Below are 9,667 nucleotides of genomic sequence, written 5' to 3'. Positions count from 1 at the left end.
AGAAAAGCCAATCAACGAGTAATGTCCAGAAAAGATAATATTCTAGAAATTTCAACAAGTAACGTCCCTGAAAAGGCAGTATTACAGTAAAACTAACAGTTAACGTCCCAGAAAAGATAATATTCTAGAACCATCAAGAGGTAACGTCCCAGAGAAGATAATGTTGAAGAAATATCAACGAGTGACGTACCAGAAAACGAGGGGTAACATATTCTTCCTTCTATCTCGTCCTGGTTTGCTCTGGTGTCCTCGGCTGGTGTTTTTGGCTCATCCTCAACCTGAAACGAAGAAGAAGAAGAACTGAGAATCCAGCAGAGAGAGAGAGAGAGAGAGAGAGAGAGAGAGAGAGAGAGAGAGAGAGGAGGAGAAAAAATCGATAATGTTATTGATTATCCAAACTTCGCTTGAGAAAGTCTACGGACACAACACTCCTCGTTTCGCCGTTTAATTTGTCTCCCCATACAGTTTGGTTAAGTCGTTCACATAAGTTGTAATGCTACAAACGCTTCTCTCTCTCTCTCTCTCTCTCTCTCTCTCTCTGTGTGTGTGTGTGTGTGTGTGTGTGTGTGTGTGTGTGTCCTGGAACTAGCATTAATAATATAACATAAAAATATAGTCTTCATAACCTGTCAGCCAGGAATCTTCATCACTTTCCTTAAAATAATGTGTTGGAATTATTGAAAGTCATTTCCTCGTTAAATTTAGCTTATTCATTGTACTTTTTTGCACCTGTTTGTTTAAAAATGTCTCGATATACGATTATTAGTTCACATCTGCTTATGTATTTTTGTTTTTCCTTACTTCCTGCATCAGCCTTTGTCGTATTTCATTAAACCTGAAGTTCCCCAAATCTGGGAGGCATTGTACAGTCTCTGCGCTTTTCCTACACTTGTTGTCATGAACGTTCTCTGGGAAGATCATTCCATTTCCGAATTTAGGAACTATTTTCAACATGGTATATCTCGTAATCATATTTTTCAAGCTTTCCATACTCCACAAAAAGAGCACCCAAAGTTTCTGATGACATACTGAAGTAAATATTTCGTCCCGTCAATAAATCCCTGCAATATAGGCCTAAGAATAAAAGGCGTTTTTTCTCTTCGTTTCCTTTTCGGATTTTGAAGCTTTTTATTCCTTTCCTTAGCCATCATCCCGAAGGCGATAAAGTCATTTGTTAATTCTACGATGCAAAAGTGGAAAGTCAGAAATCTGCTCTGACAACCCAGAAGAAATTTAAATTCGTGGGTAGGTAAGATAGTCTCATTTCTGGTGAATAAGTTGAAATGCAATAAACATTTAAAAAAAAGAGGGTTTTCAAATAGCGTACTTTTACGTGAAGTTTCAGTTAAACATACAGAGGAATCGGATTTAAAACCAGGTGCTTGTAAGTCAGGGCACAGAGATATTGCGAGTAACAGAAATTCAGAATGAAAAGGAGGCTATATATCATATTCAGATGTAATGTTATATAAGCAAAGAACCTTCACACTTATAGATCTAAACATTCTGATTTATTCTGATAATGTAGGGATAAAACCACACGAAAGACGAGCCCGTATCAAACAATCCACACATCAATCACAAACGAACGATGGGCTTAATAATAATGTTTTATCCCACTGTAGAAAAAGAAAGAGATATCTGGTTACACGAGTAAAAGGTATGATATCTTAATAATTTCTTGCATGAAAGTTACACGAGAAAGGTAATAATATTGGAAATATCATGAAATATTGCTGCCTATGAGGCTGACTTTAATTGGGTTGGTGGAAGTTTTTTTTTTATTATTATTATTATTATTATTACTGGGCGTCTTTCTCCATCTCCCAATTGTCCCAAGAATTCATGTGAAAATTTAATATTTTTTCTAATGAATACATAATCATTAACATTACCGTTGACATTCATTTATATACATGAATTGTTTACTGTGTATCAGCTCATAGAGTGCTAGGCACTTTCAAAGGTAAATTGTTTGGGAATACCTAATAACTTGAACGCCGTTTATACGAGGTAAAAATTCTCGTCCACAAATTTTATTTTATTAGTTTTTCCGTATGCCGAATTTTTATGTTAAATTACCTAAAATTAAAATTAATTTCTGATATTTCATTTAATAAGTTGTAATTTCTATTTAATTCTGATACAGACACAGAAATCGTATGACAAATGAGATTTATAAAGCGCGAAGATAGTTAGTGACAAAAGCAAAGGCTTGTCGTTCAATGTGATGAATCCTAGGTGTTCCATGTACCAAATAAGCTCTGGTTTCTTTTGGCTTCTTCTTCATTTCCTCAGACACTAAACGGTGGTCAGTCGACTTAAGTGGGTCGTAAAACAAGGGAAAAAAAGAACCGTGGAAGCATAATGGTAACATCCTTCAATTTAGTATAAAAAATGACTAAAAGTCTTATTTCATTCCATCTAACCAGTGTCTTCTGTTTGAGTAATATTCCTTTTAACTCCGTTGACCTGTGTGTTTATAACTCTATCGGCGCCTAAAAATTAGGCGTTGTCCCCACGTTGCCAAATGTATTTTATTAGTTTTTAAAGGCCTACTTCCCATTTACCCTTTTAATCCGTGCTTCTTCAAGGGGGTTTAACCTCCTTGGCCTAAGTATACTTGGGGGTATTAAAATTAATTTATATATATATATCATTTAATAGAGAGAGAGAGAGAGAGAGAGAGAGAGAGAGATTTCTATTGACATTTGAAAAGGATTGTTGTGTAGACAGATAAGAGAGCGCAGCATAAAATACATAGGTTACGACAAGATTATCGGCAGCTATTTAATTTATCATCTATTCATAATATGGTCCCTCGTTTCGTTCCAGTAAGAGTATTCATAACATTTTTCAATATATCTTCTTTTTCTCTGATTAAATCAAGCGTTGGTACTTCCTTCCTTACATAAAAGTCTCAAAACAGTTCTACGTAAAACGCTCTCGTCAAAATTGTCGAAATCTGTCCAGTTCTCGGTTGATGCTTCTCCCCGTTCCACGAAAATTGCTGTGCCGCATTTTTTCCGTTCTTTGCCTTCTTTTGCAAATCCTGCTGACTTCAGGCGCGTTGCAGTGTTTTCTGATATCCACAATGGGTCCACGGTTTGCCTTTTCTTTAGAAAAGTACGAACCTTGAACGATTTCTCGAGCCTGTGGATGAAGAACAATGCGGAAACGAGGACTTCCTTCCATGTTGTTTGTAAGGCGACAGACTCCTAATGAGTCAGTGAGTGTTTTGACAGCTCCTTCAACATCTTCAGCCCTAAAAAACAAAAGGAATGAGCGCTGGAAATTTTTTTGTCACGTTTAAGAATAAACGTGTTGTTTTATTGTTGTTAAATGCTAGAAAATTACGAGGGCCTTTAATAATTGGCAAAAATTGATTAGCAACCAATTATGTTTGTGTTGTAAAACATATGCTCCTTTTACCATACAACGCTATTTGATGGGCAGCATTCACCTCCCATGCCCTGCCCTTTTCGCCATGAAGGAGCCGATTTTTTTATATACACTGGTAGTTAGTCGCGTACTGTGGGTCACAAGCGGGGTGGAGAAGGGCATAGGGCGGGCAGCTTCATCCCAGAACGACTTGTGTCTCAGCTATTCTTTAACATGAAGATCAAGGGGCTACGGAACCCATAAAAACTGTAAGAAGAAGAATGGGCTTAAGAGAAAACGAAAAGCGAAAGAGAAAAGATAGGAAGAAGAAAAGAGAAAAGAAGAAGAAGAAGAAGAAGAAGAAGAAGAAGAAGAAGAAGAAGAAGAAGAAGAAGAAGAAGAAGAAGAAGAAGAAGAAGAAGGGAGGAGGAGGAGGAGGAGGAGGAGGAGGAGGAGGAGGAGGAGGAGGAGGAGGAGGAGGAGGAGGAGGAGGAGGAGGAGGAGAGAGAGAGAGAGAGAGAGAGAGAGAGAGAGAGAGAGAGAGAGTATCGGCCTGGCTACCTCCAAAACCCTAGACCGAAATGAAACACCACCCTGAAAAGCCAGTTGCACCAAACGCATTAAGACCAGCTGTCCCAATCAGCCATCAGTCTCTCTCTCTCTCTCTCTCTCTCTCTCTCTCTCTCTCTCTCTCTCTCTGCAACAAAAATGCCAATCGGTTTAGCGGAGACCCAATATCTGATTATGTTAATAGCCCTCTACCGCGGCTGTTTGACTGTTTATGCCATCTGAGGCCGGGCTCGGTCTGTTGATATTATGCGCGCGCTTAAATCGCCGTCGTCAGAGACCGGCATTGTTTACATTGCGACGAAGATGACGAGAGTTAATCGCTTGGGAGATTTTTTCTTTTCTTCTTCTCTCTTTCCTCTCTTATTCTGGCGGTTCGGTTGATGATGGATTAAGTAGAAAGGGAATTTATCTTTCTTTATTGCATTTTTAATCTCTCCAGGCGATTCAGTTGACGTTACATTTTGGCAAAGATTTGCAATATCTAACTTCTGAACTGACGCCAAGTTTCGAAACCGTTTTATTTATCATGAATGACCAGACTTCCTTTTATATTGCTTTCTGGGATGGGGATGCTAGACCCCTCCCCTTTATATAACCTTGACTGCAATTCACCCCAGTTGAGTAGCCAACAAGTACCTCAGTCTTTGCTAGTATATGTATTCCTTTTCAAAATCAGTAATTACTTTTCGTATTTGTGGCTTACTGATTCAGACTGTACCTCTCTCTCTCTCTCTCTCTCTCTCTCTCTCTCTCTCTCTCTCTCTCTCTCTCTCTCTCTCTCTCTCTCTACAGCTGCGTCACACAACAGTCGTCTATTGACTAGATACATAATTCACACCCATGCTGTTTCTTGAAAGAGAGAGGGAGAGAGAGAGTTATATAGTTCAAAGACTACAAATTCAGACTCAAAATCCCCATCGATGAGAGGAGATGTGTTGCAAAGCTCTTGGTTCCTCATGAGTGGATCGAGCGCGAGAGAGAGAGAGAAAGAGAGAGAGAGAGAGATAGAGAAACCGTATATTTCAAAGACCACCTAATAATTCATCTATTCAAAAACCCCTGAGGAGAGAGGAGGCGTTACAAAGATTATGATTCCTCAATCCACTGATGGACATACCTCAATCAGGACTTGCTCCGCTTTCTAAAGACCTTGAGAAGAAGAAGAAGATGAAGCAGCTCGACAAAACGTAAACAAAAGACCAAATCAAAACAGAGGCAAAACTGAATGCGTAAAACCGGCAGTTTCCAACCCCCGTCTTCCCGCAGCCCAAAATCACAGGTCGATAAACCAATCAAGTTCTTAATTGCAGGTGTTTCGGTCCTTATAATTGCACGAAAACGCAAAATAATAATGTTGTTGTTGTTGTGCGTGAAGGGTATCGTCTATCTATCATCAACAACAACCCGCAACAAGAGAAACAACAGTAGCAACTCTGATCTGACCCGTTCCGTTTCGACTGCTAACTTTGAGGCAAAACTAAAGCTCATTTTTTTTTTGTTTCTTGTTTTACCGTTTCCTTGTTGAAGGAGTTGTGGTTGTTGTACGGGTGTTGTTTTGTTGTTTGTTATTGTTGTTTCTGGTTGTATTTCTTGTATGTGCTTGTTTTTATACTTGCCGGAAATTTTTAAACTTCAGTAGATGGAATATGGGTTGATGATATTTTGGCTTCTGTAATAATAATAATAATAAAAATAATAATAATAATAATAATAATAATAATAATAATAATAATAAATTTTCTTCGTCTAACAAAAACATTCTACAGGTCACGAACATCCATACTGAGACTCGGCCGTCCTTCAGCCCGGGACCAGAATATCAATGAGAATTAAGGTACCTCTGTCAGAAGGGAAAATATAAAATAATGTAATTAATTACTCTTGCAGTGTATTAAAACAAAAACTAAAAAGGAAATTACACCGATTGTCTTTACCGTCGTGGTACAGCCGTCATTCATAACGACGTCATTACGTTCCGGAAATCCTTCAATTGACCTCGACGAGGCAAGGAGAGCGGGGGAAAAGTCCTTTTAAGAAGCCAGGTCCTAATGAGTGATCAGGAGAGCTTTGGAGGTCCTTAATTAGACGAGAGAGAGGCCAATTAAGGCGATCAAATCCTTCGTCATCAAGGCGTAAGACGTCAATTTTCTTATCGTCTGCGACAGCGTAAGCGCTCCTTCGGCGCCTTCCTTCTTCCTTACCTCCGGCATCCTACGCGGTCCTCTGAAGGATCTTCCCTCCCACGGCTCCGTAAGACTTCAATAGGATGCTCTTTCTTAACCTTTTTTAGGGGGGGGGGCGTCTACAACTACGGCACTACAGGATCCTATTGGCACGGTTCCTGAAGGATACTGCTCTTACGACCTCGCTAGGGTCCTACATATATTTCCTCAACGAGATCCTGTTCCAGGGTTCCGTAGAGTCCTATAACCATAGGTCAAAAGGGATCCTCTTTTCTTGTTTTAGCTGGTATACCATTCCCAGGACTCTGTAAGGATCTGTTCCCAATGGTCATAGCAGGATCTTATTCCCAAGGCTTCTCCTACTTCTTGTTCCTATTCCCAAGGGTCTTACAAAATCCTGCTCCCTGAATTGGTCAAGTAAATGAATGAACCTCGCTTGCTTAGGTTGGATTCGAGCGCATTCTTAAATAAAAGGTCATCGTTAAAGATTCCTCATTTGTTTCCCCTTCAGGGTTCAAGGCTTGCAGTGGAATTTCTATCAAACATGGGAAATAAAGTGGTCAATGAAACTTTGTACGTTGTTGTATTTTCACAGAGTTGATAGATGTGACAGGGAGAGAGAGAGAGAGAGAAAGTTCAGATGATGCAACCCTACTCGTTCTCACTATTGAATTTGGGGTGAGGTTGCTAGCCATACCAGGTCCATCTCTGTCTTTGACTTTGATGAGAACTGCTACAGGCGACCAGTTACCAGATACTAATTCAGTATATATATATATATATATATATATATATATATATATATATATATATATATATATATATATATATAGGACGACGAAAAGGAGGTGATACATATTCAGCTTTATTTACCGCCAACGTTTCAAAGCATGGCTTCATCATCAGGGCTAAAATACAAAAATAACAACAATGAAAATCAATACAAAGGACTCAGCAAAATCATTAACGTTAAAATATAGATATTAAAACCGAAACATAAAAGTTAAAACCAACCTAACGCCTCAAGAAAAGAAAACTGAGTGACCGAGAAGGGCACCAAAAGGACGAAGAGAACTCTTAAGCAATAAACAGAGGGACAGAAGAAGACTGACTATTCAAAGATGGAACCAGTTGTTTGATGGTTAACGACTCGAGGATATGGAGAGAAGTTTCATCAGCAGCTTGCTCTAAGATTTGAAAATCTTCATGGGAACGATGAAAAATTTTTAACTACGCTGAGGCAGATTTTAAAGAAATACTTTTACTGTCTCAATCCCAAACCTGTTCTAAGTAATCCAAGAACAATTGGCTCTCTTTTTAGATTTAAAGACACTGTTCCCAACCTTATGATAAGTTATGTAATCGTCCCACAAAAGAATGCTGAAAAGTACGAGTTGACTCTCATCGTGGCGTTAGCCATAGAACAGGTGTACATTGAGTAAGAAGGAGTTTTCTAACATAAGGGAACATTCTAAACAATGCAGAGCTTGTATTTCCTATGAACATTTTCAAATCTTAGAGCAAGCTGCTGATGAAACTTCTCTCCATATCCTCGAGTCGTTAACCATCAAACAACTGGTTCCATCTTTGAATAGTCAGTCTTCTTCTGCCCCTCTGTTTATTGCTTAAGAGTTCTCTTCGTCCTTTGGTGCCCTTCTCGGTCACTCAGTTTTCTTTTCTTGAGGCGTTAGGTTGGTTTTAACTTTTATGTTTCGGTTTTAATATCTACTACATTTTAACGTTAATGATTTTACTGAGTCCTTTGTACTGATTTTAATTGTTGTTATTTTTGTATTTTAGCCCTGATGATGAAGCCATGCTTTGAAACGTTGGCGGTAAATAAAGCTGAATATGTATCACCTCCTTTTCGTCGTCCTATATATATATATATATATATATATATATATATATATATATATATATATATATATATATATATATATATATATATATATATATATATATATATATATATATATATATATATATATATATATGTATATATATATATATATATATATATATATATATATATATATATATATATATATAGTTGCAACGTGTAAATAGTTTTCTATAGGCCTTTTTATCTTCATATATGTCTAGGTATAATTATACATTATATATATATATATATATATATATATATATATATATAGAGAGAGAGAGAGAGAGAGAGAGAGAGAGAGAGAGAGAGAGAGAGAGAGAGAGAGAGAGAGAGAGAGAGAGATGGGAAAAAGGGGTATTCCCTACAGACAAGAGAGAGCCATTTTTTTTTTTTTTTTTTTTTTTTTTTGATGATTTGGGGAATAAACTTTCTTGCTTTTAATCGTTGTTTTAAGGCCAAAGTTTTTTTTAGGAGGCGAGGCCATTGTCCCCCTCGTGGGATCCTTTTTCCCAACTCGTGACTGTCCCTAGGAGCGTGAGAGAGAGAGAGAGGGAGGGAGGGAGAAAGAATTCCTTCGGCAGGATTCAAAGGACTGACGTTTAGCAAACAACTTTTTATATTCTTCTTCCTCTTCTTCCTATTTTCTTCAGGAAACCTGACACACTAAAATTAAAGGATCTTTGGTTTTTTTCTTGTTTTTCTTCAAGGTTTTCTGTTTTGGTGAGACGGAGTTTTTGTGTTTTTTTTTTTATTTTTATAATAAGGTTTTATCTACGTGTATTTTTGCTTGGCTTAATTTAGCAAAAACTTTTTTTTTCATTCTGATTTTTTTACAGACGAAAAATTTGCAAAAATTCTTATATTTTATTTATTTTAATTCATGAGTTTTCTTCAGCTAACAGAACATTATTTTATCATGGTTTTGTTTTGATGAAGTAATTTTTTGTTTTTTTAATTTTTCTTCAGGAGTTTCGAATATAAAAAAAAAAAATTTTTCATAAGCCTAAAAAATTCACAATTTTTTTTATCAGCAACTTAGAAACAATCATTTTCTAATGGTTCCTTTTCTCATAGGACTTAAGTCTGGATGAATCTATTTTATATCTAGCAAAACAAAGATTTTCAAGTTTTTCATGTTCCTTTGGGTCTTACGCTTGCTAAAAGATAAGTTATCAGATAGAAACACTGCTTTTAAAGTTTTTCAAGTTGTTTTAGGCCTTAGGCTTGCTAGAAACTTAGTTATCATTCAAACAAACATTGATATTAAAGTTTTTCAAATTCCCATGGGCCTTAGGCTCGTTAAACAATTTTTTCCCTGAAATACCAAAAGCTGATTGTTCCCTTGTTATTTGCATAATTTTCAGACCTGAGGTCTATCAGATAAAATATCAAATTATCAATTATTTTTCACGAGAAACCAGGCACTTTATCAACAGTTAGACTTTGCAAGATGTTCACATTTTAACCGAACATTAAATGCACGCTGCAAAAAAAACTACGCATTATTTTGTCAATAATTTTGCAAAATTAGAATTTTTATTATTTTATAGACATTTCATAGCAACGAAACGATTCGTCGACAAATTTTTCGGATTTTGAAAAATGAAAGACAATATGATACTGTATTTTGCCAATTATTTTGTAG

The 9,667-nt window shown here is 36.8% G+C and overlaps 1 protein-coding gene across 9 annotated transcripts in view; it reads right to left on the bottom strand.

Moving 5' to 3' along the window:
- The window catches only part of LOC136855869 (lachesin-like), a 112,431-nt gene that overhangs the window by 54,621 nt on the left and 48,143 nt on the right, over positions 1-9,667 (bottom strand). For 6 of the 9 annotated variants that reach the window (XM_067133265.1, XM_067133264.1, XM_067133266.1 and 3 more), the window contains one exon: positions 191-278. The exons of the other annotated variants lie outside the window; for them this stretch is intronic. The gene's annotated coding sequence lies outside the window, so the exon portion shown is untranslated. The remainder of the gene's footprint in view (positions 1-190; positions 279-9,667) is intronic. 9 annotated transcript variants of the gene reach the window in all.

The sequence above is a fragment of the Macrobrachium rosenbergii genome, chromosome 33, assembly GCF_040412425.1.
Source record: "Macrobrachium rosenbergii isolate ZJJX-2024 chromosome 33, ASM4041242v1, whole genome shotgun sequence".
In the NCBI taxonomy this organism is placed as follows: domain Eukaryota; kingdom Metazoa; phylum Arthropoda; class Malacostraca; order Decapoda; family Palaemonidae; genus Macrobrachium; species Macrobrachium rosenbergii.
This window is presented reverse-complemented; position numbering and strand designations above follow the sequence as displayed.